Source organism: Megascapheus bottae, chromosome 2 (assembly GCF_031878675.1).
Source record: "Megascapheus bottae isolate mThoBot1 chromosome 2, mThoBot2.hap1, whole genome shotgun sequence".
NCBI lineage: Eukaryota > Metazoa > Chordata > Mammalia > Rodentia > Geomyidae > Megascapheus > Megascapheus bottae.
The window spans coordinates 37,187,587-37,199,627 of NC_143510.1; the positions used below are offsets into that span (position 1 = coordinate 37,187,587).

The 12,041-nt window shown below is 38.9% G+C and overlaps 1 protein-coding gene across 2 annotated transcripts in view; it reads right to left on the reverse strand.

The window, feature by feature from the left end:
- Foxp1 (forkhead box P1) overlaps positions 1–12,041 on the reverse strand; it is a 574,139-nt gene that overhangs the window by 314,772 nt on the left and 247,326 nt on the right. The window contains exons 1-2 of one of the 2 annotated variants that reach the window (XM_090323960.1): positions 9,762–9,849; positions 4,029–4,093 (exon numbers count right to left, since the gene is read on the reverse strand). The gene's annotated coding sequence lies outside the window, so the exon portion shown is untranslated. Of the gene's footprint in view, positions 1–4,028; positions 4,094–9,761; positions 9,850–12,041 lie in introns of those variants that run through there. The other variant, XM_090323968.1, reaches the window with a different exon arrangement.

Consider the following 12,041-nt stretch of genomic DNA (forward strand, 5'->3'; position numbering starts at 1 on the left):
TGTTTTTGGGCGGGAGGTTGGTCGTGGGGCTTGAACTGAGCACTTCAGTTCAAGGCTACCACACTACCCTTGAGCCGCGGTGCCACTTCTGGTTTTCTAGTGGTTAATTGGAGATAAAAGCTTCGAACCACGATCCTCAGACCTCAGCCTTCTGAGTAGCTAGGATTATGGGAGTGAGCCACCACACCCAGCACCCTAGTAATTATCCAAGAAATGATTTATAATATATGACAGGATGAATAAAATGTATACATATGTTATTACAATTCCCTCATTTAGCGAAAAAGAAACTTTTGTAATGATTAATTATGTGAACTTCGTAGATGCCTAATGTTTTAAAGTAACCACTTAGTTGTAACCCTGTGGTCCTCACAGGAGCCTTCAACTTGCCATGTCATGAAGGACTGAGCAAAAATGATCAACAAATTAGATATGAGTTTTAAGCAAATGGGAAGTGAGTGAACTGTCAAGGATGAGGAGACATGGGGGAAAAATGCCACAGATCTTTATTAAACCACGAAGCCACGGCAGCTGCCACAGGAAGACATTAGTATAATTGTGATCAGAGCCAAGTTTTCTTTCTAGTTTCCATTTTGATATTTGAGATGACCTTTGGTAAGTCACTTACTCTCCAGGACCACTTTCAAAAAATGTAAAGCAGGAATTATAATAATTGCCAGCTACGTCTCAGGAATGCCAGCAAGCAAGCCAAGCTGTATAAAGTGCCCCATCTAGATGGAAGAAAACTATTATATCACTACCAAGTAGGATGACTACTATTTATGGCTCTTCAAACCTTTCGTCTCTACTTTAAAAAATGGCTTCCCTTGTTTCTTTCAATTTGCCAGGCCAGGTGAATGCATGTAGTTAATTGTTCCTACTGAGGCTGTTTTGCACATTTTGCATCAGTAATGACTGCTAAGGATTCCCAGATTTCAAATCTGGAACAGAACATTTCAGAGAAGTGCCTGTGCTCAGAAGCCCTCAGCCTTCTTACAATGGGAATAATGATTTGGTCACAGCTAAACAGCTCTAAGGATTCTTCATCAGGAACAAAAATGCTGGCTACTATGCCCATTTTATGGATCTTTTAAAATATTTTGGTTCCAATAAAGTGTTTTTCTATTATTACATCTAAGTGATCAAGATACATAAGATTTTTGTCTTTGAAAGACCCTTGAGCTTTCTTAGAGGTAGACATTATCTATTTCATATGTATCTATATGGCCTCATTTTCCAAAAGTGACTGAAATAGGGGTGAAAGTACAATAAAATGAAGAAAAATGTTATTTTTGTTAACAATTATCTTATTGTTAATATTCAAACAAATCAAATAGGTTCATTGTGAAAAATTTTAAAAAATGATTCAAATTTAAGAGTAAACTTAAAATGAATAAAAAATATAAAATGTTCATTATGAAGAGTAAAAACAATGATTAAGGCTGCTCTCTGGTGGCTCACACCTGTAATCCTAATTACTCAGGAGGCTAAGTTATGAGGGTTGAAGTTTACAGCCACCCCAGGTAGACAAATCCAAGAGACTCCTATCTCCAATTAACAAGCAAAAAAGCCAGACGTGATGACATGGTTCAGGTGTCAGTCTTAAGCAGAAAAGGAGAAATGAAACTACAAGGCCCTGAGTTCAATCCCTAGCATTGGCACAAAAACAAAAAGCAAATACAGACCAAGATAGTATTGAAAGCAAAGTCAAGGACAATTACATAGAATGCACAAAAATTTACTGGGATGTAGCCAGCAGTCCAAGTCACACAGAGAAATTACAATGATGCATTGCTTAGCTTTTTGAAATATGAAAAGGAAGCATCAGAGAAAGAAAATATTTTGGCGATCCAGAAATTTAATGAAGGTGCTTATTTGCAGGATATTAAATGATGTAAAGAACATGTACTTGACAGTGATTATGAAAAAAATCATTTGAAAAAACATGAAGCTATCCATCTCAGTGGAGACTAATGACAAATTCCTAGAAGATTTGTTTCCATATTTTTTTTCTCAGTGCATCACATTTTCATGTTTGAACAATACCATGGAGCAGAGAAGGAGTGGGAATTGTATGTGCAAAAGAAAAAGAGATGATAAGATGAAGTACTTACTTGAAGCTGGGTGGATAAGTTAAGGATCAAGCTCATATACTATGCACACACACATGTACACACACACAGGTGGATGGGGTGTCAGCGATTAAACCCAGGACTTTACAAGTGCTAGATAAACACCCTCATATTCAGACACACCTCCAATCCTCAACTTTTCCAGTCTAATCACTTTTCTAGCTTTGTGGAATCAGTTTTTAACTTCACCAGGAATCTTTGCTAACAGCATGAGGTGAGTAAAACACCTGCAGGACTTGAAGGGGGTGAAGCTTGGATTGTGATCTGCCCTGAGAGGTGACAGAGACCAGAGAGAAAATGGGATCACCTGGAGTGGCTGTGACAGGGAATGAATGACTCCAAAAGCAGAATCTATGTATTAACTGGACTTTGGTAGGAAAAGATTGTAGAGTCCTCAGAAGGACTAAATTTGAAAACTGAGTGACGCAGCCAAGAGAAGCACATTGCCATATCTTGCTGTAGGTGTTTATCCTGAGAACATTTTGGGATTGGCTCCTCCTATCCTGGAATGCCTGCTGTAGATATCTAACTTCTAGTAGGATAATCGGTTTTTGACACAGAGGTTTAACTCAAACAAGAATGATGCAAATCAGATTTTATTTTTACCCCTTTTGGTGCAAATTAAATATTCCAGAAGGCAACAGCAGAAACAAATTTATTTCATTTATAATACATTCTAAAACCAAAAATCCAATGTGAGAATGAAGACAACACAAACAAACCACCTTCAGGTTCTGAAAGTTCTATGAAAACCCTCTCAGCCTAAAAGGCAAGAAGTTTGCATTGCACGTGAAGCAAAGGCTTTCATCAATCATGCCAGAAATTAATCCATTGTTAAACAGAGAGCCACTAATGAATTGAAACAATTAAAGGCCAAAAATAAAAAATGAACAGACTACTATTCAAGAAACTTCAGAATTGAAAATGGCTGAATTATCTTGCACAGGATGAATGATGTCCTTCCTACAGCATTTTATTTTCCTTGCCAGTCCTGAGTCTTGAACTCAGAGCCTGGGTGCTGTCCCGGAGCTTCTTTTGCTCAAGGCTAACACTCTACCATTTTGAGCCACTTCTGGCTTTTTCTGTTTGTGTGGTACTAAGGAATCGAACCCAGGGCTTTATGGATGCTAGGCAAACACTCTACCACTAAGTCACATTTCCAGCATCACAGCATCTTTTTGAAATCAAGTAAATATATACCAACCAGAAGCATTTCAATTTGAGTACTTTTTGTAGTTGTTCTTCCTTCATTAAAAACAAAGTCAACTTGAGAAAATTATATTTGGTTTTAGTTCATCAAGTTACATTAGTCTCTCTGAAAATTTCTGATTTTTCAAATCAAGTACTCATTTGATCTGCAAGCAAGGTCAAGAGAACAAGGCAGCGCAGGGCTGACATTACAGGGATATACACCACTCTGCTCCACAGTTACCGCAATGTGGCGTGTTGCTATGGTACCTGCCTATTAATTTTTGAAAGAAGTCAATTACAAAGCCAGAAGATGAGCATAAATCAGACAACACTGCTTCAGCACAGAACACTGACATGCCTTACTCTTGTTTGCAGTGAGTTAATTTTATGAATCACCCCTTTTTTGTGTGTGATATGAAGATTCCTTTCTAACATTAAACCTACCAACTCGACAAGCACAAGTTATTAAAAGTTCAGCTTCAACACATGGAAAAGTTTGACATCATTTGGGGGAAAAATTGTGACAGGATGGGATTGTTTCATGAGAACAATCTTGTAAGACTTCTAAAAACAAGTGACATATATACCACAAACAAACACATGTAGATTTCACAAATAGATATCAGGCAACAAATGGAACTCAGAGGCTTCCAAGGTGATGGATAGAATTTTAAATGTAATTCCACTAATGACATTCACATTTACCTTTTCTTTTGGGCTTCTGTCAAACAATCTTCAGTTATAGTCACCTCAAAAGGTCACCTCTCACCCTGAAAGCAAAAGAGAACATCTCAATCTGAGTGCCACAAGTAGCATTCTCCCCACCCCCCGCATAGCTTAGTAGCAACACAAGCAAAAAAAAAAAATTACAGGAACTCAGATATATGGCAAGTGACTTACAGAGTTTTGGGGGTTTTTTGTTTGTTTCATTATTAAAAAAAAAAAAGCCTGAATATGATGTCCACTTAGGTGGACCACACACACTCCTTTCTGTTTCTCAAGACACCCAAATCAGATTGGGATGGAAAAAGTCAAGGTGAAACCTTTCACATTTTACATATGAACTTTTTCTCATACTGCCTGTAATATGAGAAAAAAATTATTTTTCATGTGGAATAATATATGACTCATAAGCCTTTGTTTTTGGAAACTAGACTGATACTTGAACATGTCTCTTATTTTGTTAACATCCCCCAAATCTCTAATTTCATTAAAGCAAAAGCTTTATTTTGATTTTCCCTCTTTGGAAGGGAGTTTGCTCTTGGAGACATGATACATGATGCTACTTTTGTAGCTCTCTTATACTGAATAAAAACACCACAATTTCAGGTTTGGGTTGTGTGTGTGTGTGTGTGTGTGTGTGTGTGTGTGTGTGTGTGTGTGTGTGTGTGTGTGTGTTTGAGGTAGGGTGGGGAGAAGGAGATTTGGTGGTTAATTGCTGGTGAAAGCTGTTCGCAGAGCATATATCTCTACCAGATAGAAAGTTAAATACAAATGGCTCGTGTCAGATAAAATAAACAACTGAAATCAAGCCTTCTAAAGCACAAAGGGAGCAGGAAACACATTTTCTCCCACATCTCTCCTGCATCTGCACACCTCCTTATGCAAAGCCTGGAAGAAACATTGCAAGCTGCTTCTTTCTGCCCAGGGAACTCAGATCAACATATGGCTCAAGAGAAAAGAAAAACATTTGTTTATTAATTTTAGATCAAGTTACTAACAGGGTTGAGGATTCATTCCCCATCCGCTTGACCAAATGCTCAAATAATGAAATGCTCTTATTATTTTACTAACACGCGGGTAGCTTTTTGCTCACTCTTAAGAACAATATGTAATTAAATAGTTTAGATTTTGTATGAACAGATCCCTGTCAGTCTTAAATGTAGGAGGTAAGTCACACCAGTGGGAAGAGTTAAAATCTCCCTTGAGCAGGACTAAAAAAATTTTTCAAGTGGTACTTTGCTGTGTACTATCTTTGAAGAATTGATCTGAGGCCAATTTATGACATTTCCACAAGCAAGTGAATACAGACTCTTGCCATTAAGATTGGAAAAAAAAAAGATGCCGGCTGAGTGAAATCATTATTTTCATGTTTACTGTAAGAGGAAATTGGAAGGTTTCACCATAAATGTTCATCATTTGGGTGGGGAAAACCCTAGCTTAGGGGCCTTTGATTATTTTGTAACCTGCTGAAATCCTTTTTTTTTTTTTTTTGTTTTTACACAAAGCAATTCAGATTGAAAATGAAAACCTTGTTGTTTTACTGCTGATGTGTATCCAGAGGATGGATTTCTCTCGTGATGAGAAGCTGGTGACAGGGAGGAAAGGAAAACAGCGATGACGATCAGATCTATGTGCAAAGCTATTCTGTTGCACTCAAGCAAGAGCTCCCTGGGACAAGGCCCAGGCACCAAAAATGTCCACATCCATCACTTTTTCACTCATCAAATGAACCTTGATTTGGTTTAAAGGACTGGACGTTGAACTTGTGGTTTGTACACACTTTACAATCGCTCAACCATGGGCTACATCCCCAACCCTCATCAACTCTTAAGCCATACATGTGAACTTTGGCAGACCCCAGTACAATTCAAAGCAAGGAAAGACCCTTTCCCCCTCCTTTTTCCTTGACATGCTCTCTAATGTATGCACTCTAATTTATATGTTTATCTATTGAGCCTTGTCTATTTTTTGCATGTTTGGCAGTTAGAACTATAGTATCAGACTTTGCAATGCAGATGAGATTTGCTATCATATGGGCCTGACAAACAACTGGACTTCATTAAAATTTAATTTAAAAAAAAACCTGCTGAAATGCCTACTTTGCATAAAGTTATCTCTAGTGCTACATTAATACCTGCAGAATATTTTCAGGTAAGCAGGGGGCCTGTTTCCCTATTCATCTACCTTCTATACTCACTATCTACATCAAGTATATAACTGAATGGAAATACAAGCTGGTTCACCTTTGATTTTCAGAGTAATTTTTCCCAGGGGTGGAGAGTTTTTGAAAAAAAGAAAAAGAATTTATAATAACAAAACTATACAACTGACCCTCTAACCTGCTCATATGAAAGCAATGCAAAATTGGCTACATTTAATTTTCACTTATACATAAAAAAATTGGCAGTGAGATGTAAACTCTATTCCATAAATTTTCATGCACATGCACATTTGACCACTCATTAATTTATTTCTGTTGATTTTAGTTTCCAGAAAATGTATCCATTAGCAAAGTAATCTGAAAGATTTTTCTCCCAGTTTGGCTGAGAAAAGATTAATAGTTCAACAGCTGTTTGCCATCATGCTGAATTAAATAAAATGTGTCAATACAATAGACAAGAAAATTAGGGGGTAGTGGTGGGCCTGAGTGGGCATCATTAGAAGCTTAGAAGAATCAGAAGTCAACAACGGAAAGAAAAATGTGCAGTTTGCCTTTTGCCAAAAGCATAAAACTTGCAGTCCCCAAATCAAATCCTCTAATTACTCATACACTTGTGTTGGTCAAATGCATCAACTATTTATTTACCTATATATTGCTGGTGGTATGTATTAAAATTAAAACCTCATGCAAAGCTTTTAAGCAAAATGAAAAAAAAAACTTTTTTATAATAAAAAGAGAAAGAGATTAGGTAAAAGAAATATATTCTCTCCAGTCCATTTGCCTTCTTGAAAAAAAATGCCTATGCTATACAAATTATGTTTTTTCTGTCTTAAAGTCTCCTACTGGTTTTAGGTTTTTCAAAAGATCCAGGGATACGGTAAACAGAACATGTCCTTTCTGTCATTCTCTGCAATGACAAATGTCCTGTGAACAAGTTCAGCTGTTCTCTGTCTCTTCCCTATTGACCACATGTCATTTGCCTGAGACTACATGGTGATCAGAAAGACCCGAGGAGCCTCACATTTCACCTGCCACATCTATGAACCCAAAACCTGCCCCAAGGCTCTGCCCCATTCTCCACTTGCAGCTTTGCCCTGTGCTGCTCTTGTGTGATTATAATGCTTCAAGTTGGCGCTTACTGTGGGCATATTTCACCTCCTGTGGAATCCATCTGATAAATGATACAAAAAAACAGGCACTCACAGGTCCTACTTGGAACGGACTTGCAGGTAAGTGTAGTGGTGTGATCTCCCTTAACACAGGTGGAGAAGGGACAACATCACCGAGTCTGGTTTTTGTTTTTCTATTGAAAGTATTTCCTCCTTTCCTTCCATTGCAGCTAAAACAAATGATCGGGGTTTTTCTTCACTGTAATTCATGCTACGCAATTGCGCCAAAGGGGCCCTAAAGGAAGGACAAGGGGGATACCTCAAGCTTCAGCAGTTAGTGCTGGATGAGAGCCCACTGTGTGCCCAACCCATCTGGGGCATGGAAATCAGTAAAGCCAGCCCTCGGGAAGTGGACCCCTTCTTTCTCTGAAGTCCAGGAACATGGCTCACAGTCCCCAGACCCTCAGATCCTGCAAGAGGGCAACAGAAGTCATTTGTGAAAATAGCTACAAATAGGCCAATTTCCAAGAGAGGGCTGTCTCTTTAAGTAGTCAATCTTAACCCATGCTGGCTCTCTTCATCTTATTTTCCAATGATTTCTTCAAAAACAAGAGATGTATCAACACGCATTTGACTAGGTGAAAAATGATCATATAAGGGTTGCTGTCTTATCTGCAACTTACAAAAACCTTCTTAGAAGTCAGCCCTGATATGTTTTTGCTATGGTATCAGAACTTCCAATAATGAAGTCAGCATTACAAACATTGAAAAGCACTGAAGAAAGAAAAAAAATAAATAAAGGAAGTTAGAAAAAGGGGAAGAGAAAAAAAAAACAACAACAAAACAGTAGAGAGTAAATAGGGAGGATAAGAAGCAAAGTCCAGTGCAGGTCCTAGTCACCAGAAGTCACCCTTAAGACATCACACATGGTTGCTGGTGTGGAAAACACCAGATCCCCTTTGCTTGGCTTGATCAAAGAACTTAAGTATTTTGCATACGGATGCATCATTTCCCAAATCCCAGTCCTATTCCTTCAGATTACATTTCCCCTCTATTTTAACTCTCTGTGACCCTCCTCAAACCAAAAAGCCCAACAGTGGAGTCCACTCTAGTAGATAAGAAAAAAAAATTATCTAAAATACTCTAGAAAGCAAGCCACGCGGCCCAGGCAATCCTAAGCCAAAGCTTGCTATTAAAATCTCTGCAGAAGGCTGGCAGGCAGGGCCTCCTAAGTGTGCTACATCCATGCATGGGTTTGTCTCATTTGCAAGAATGACTCTCTTACCTTCCACAGAAGTAAAACCCTGGCCAGGGCCACGTGAAAATATTTTATAGGTATCCTTTAACAGCCTTTACGTGTTGAAACCCAAAAACAATATTTGCTGTTTTGCTTTTGAAGCCCTAACAAAGCCTTTGTTTTAGATTTACCTTTGGTGTGCAATAAGAGTTAATAATCAAATCCATCCCAACCCCCACAAATGTTAAACAAAAAGATAAAAGAAATGCAAATAGCTATTGTCATGGAAAGTTAAAGTACCTGTCTGTATTTTTAAGTGAAAACTATTATCTCTATCAATCAAAATTTAAGAATACAATAGCGCTAATCACAGAAGGTGCTCTGAAGAGTTACTTTCTCTCGGGGAGGAAAAAAAAAGTATTTTTCCTCTTCAAAACCGAGTATAAAAGTCATATACTTACAATTAGATAGAGTATTTGTAATTTTATTATTAAAAGCCGTCAGCAGCCTCACCGTTAATCAATGCTTCTAAGTCTCCAGACTGAGTTGTACCCACGAAGACCCAAGTCCCCACATATTTTTAATAAGGTTGATGAAATTTTATTTAAATTCTCCCACTTTCCAACCTGTGGGGTAACAGCACACTCTTCTGTTGAAAACAGTTACTCAGACAGAGGCAGCAGACGAGTGGGAAAGGATAAGTCTTTTCTGAGGCAGGATGTAATCCCCGCACCCAGAAATACCTACACCCCGAGAGAGTTTCTGTGGGCATCGCTTACTGAAATGAAAAGCACTCTGACCTCCAAAAAGCAAAGCTCATCCTGACCCAGAGTGACCCAAATGCCCAGTGCAACCATTTTCCTGAGTCTTAGACTTCACTTTAAAAATAAAGATTGCATTCACTCCTCATCAGAACAACAACAACAAAAATATCAAGACCCCCAGCTAGTGAAAACAAACAGCACTAGATTAAAATTCCTAGAGCAAACAGTTAAGCCCGGAATGCCATTATGTGGACTGAGCCTGGATGGATATCTTCTTCGCAGTGGGGCCAAAAGGCTGTCATTTACCCCGGTGAGATCAGATTTCCTTCCCTCTCCACCGCCTCCCAGAGCGCCACGCCAACATCTCCAGTGTGCTATTAATATCAGTAAAGAGATGCTTCGATTTCCACACAAGAAAACCCCTTCCTATTCTTACACACGGACCTTCGGGGAGGACACTGGCCCGGTCCACACAATACAGCAACAGAGTTTTCCCAGCTTTCTTCCAGTTCACTTTTGTACACTGTTGGAAGGCTTTGAGCAAACAATGTCAGCATTATCTGCGGGATAGTTACAAAACAGGGTTTGTTAGCACAAAGCATAATAAAGCTGCTCTCCCTCTCTCCCCTTTTCTTTTACATTCCATCCAGTCCCCCAAAGCCTCTTTCTCCCTGCCAGTCCAAAATCCAGCCACAATTGCCTACGAGCTACCTGTGTTGCACTATTTCCAAGGCAGCCAATAACTGACCATGGGCCCAGGAACCACAGCAGCTTCCTGGCAGTGCCCAGAGGGGCAGCCTAGTACCCTCTCACATTTGTAAAAACGAAACAAAAGTGTCAGCTTGGCTGGGTCCACACTTACCCCGTCATGGTGGGGAGGCAAAGCTTTGGGGCAGGAGAGGCAATGTTCACACAATAGAAGAAAAGTTGAGTTTGGAAGGAAGAAAGTACAGGCAGACACTTGGAAGCCCGTGGGCTCTCTGGGCTCCCAAGCTGGCTGCAGTGTGAGGAAGGACTGAAGGTATGTGGGTTAAACATAACAAAAGCCACTGCCTTACTCTAGATTAAATATGCAGGAAGAGGCCCCTTTGCATAAACACAAACACTCAGCAAATGAATAACTGGCTCAATCAGACGCCCGCTGTGCCTTCTACCTGTCCTCCTCTCTCTGACAAGAAGACACTGCCAGTTCCAGGGGATACCATGAAACAGGAGATCCTTAAATGCTATGTTGCTATAATAACAATTAAAATGAATTGCATTCATTAGTAATTAAGAATTCACTCCCGCAGGGGAGGGGGAGGTTGGCAATGAGGGAGATATAGTACTATTGTATTTCAAGCTACTCAGAAAAGAACTTGGCTCCCTCCACACATCAGCAGAGTTCTGCTGTGGGCTGCATTCACAGATATAATGTTCAGTGTGAGCTTTTAAACAAGCACAATTTAAGGTAAGAGGTACAACTGCGTGGTTCTCTGCATTGTGGCATTATCAACTGATCTTTGTGAGTCTGTGCCTAGAGAAAAATATATTTCCCTTAGGCTTACAAAGGATCACATATAAAATACACGCAAGCATACCATGTGTAAATGTGAGCATGTATGCCTGCACATATACACATATACATACATAAAGGCAATACACATGCACGCACAATGTCATGATGCTCTCTAGTTCACCAATCATTTAAAGAAAATAACGGGGAGTTTTCAAAAACTATATCCCAAATGCCTGCTTGTTAAAAGTCACCCACCAGTCATTTAAAAGCATTGTCCATGTATTAAAAAGGATGCTTTTAACTGAATGGCCTCAACCACTTAAAATTTCAATTAAATAATATCATTATATTCAACAATTTTTCTCCATTTAGACAGAAATATGCCATACCTCAATGTAATTAGTTGTTAGAACCCCAGAATTTAAACCAGGAGAGAGATACACAGTGGCACTGGGAATTCTCTAGTACCTTTTTCCACTTTATGGAAATTCACTATCCATTCCAGCTACATGTTGATCTTAGTAACTGACTTAATGAATTTTTCAGTGTTAAATGATTTCTGGTAAAACACAAATAAGATTAGGTTCCTCTAAATTCTAACGCCAATCTGTACATCAGGGGCAAATCCAATACTGTTTTTCTATAAGATAGGTCTCTATTGTTATTTGGATTCAAAAGACTAAAGCCTGGATCCTAGCTAAGAGAAATAAGATGCTGTCTAATTCAAAATTAAGTTTTATTTTTTTTAGTACAACTCATCATCTGATACAAAAAAAAAAAAAGGATTCGGCACTGGAAAGTTTTGTTTTGTTTTTTTCTTTACTGTCACAAATGACAAGCTTACTTCAAATATATCTTATGGTAATTTTCGAGGAAAGAGAATTTTTTTTTAATTCCCAAAGAAGAAAGTACAGGTTCTCGAAGAGAAACTCTCAGGGAAACTAATAAAAGGCTGAGTTTGTTCACTATTTTGGCCTTGAAGTGACCTTCTAAACAAGGTGTTAGACAATCTGACTCTAAGGGCAATCATGAGCTGATCTTGACACAAACCAACCATGGGCCAAACGTCAATCAGTATATCCCTGTGGGATGGCCTCTGCCCACCCCAGGGGAGCTTTGAGGGCTATTTTGCAGGTCAGAGTGGGTGGTTAGACTTCCCACTTCCTTATCTCCTGGTTGAGCCAGCTCACAGAAGTGCTGTCAGTGGAATCCAATATTAATGCTTC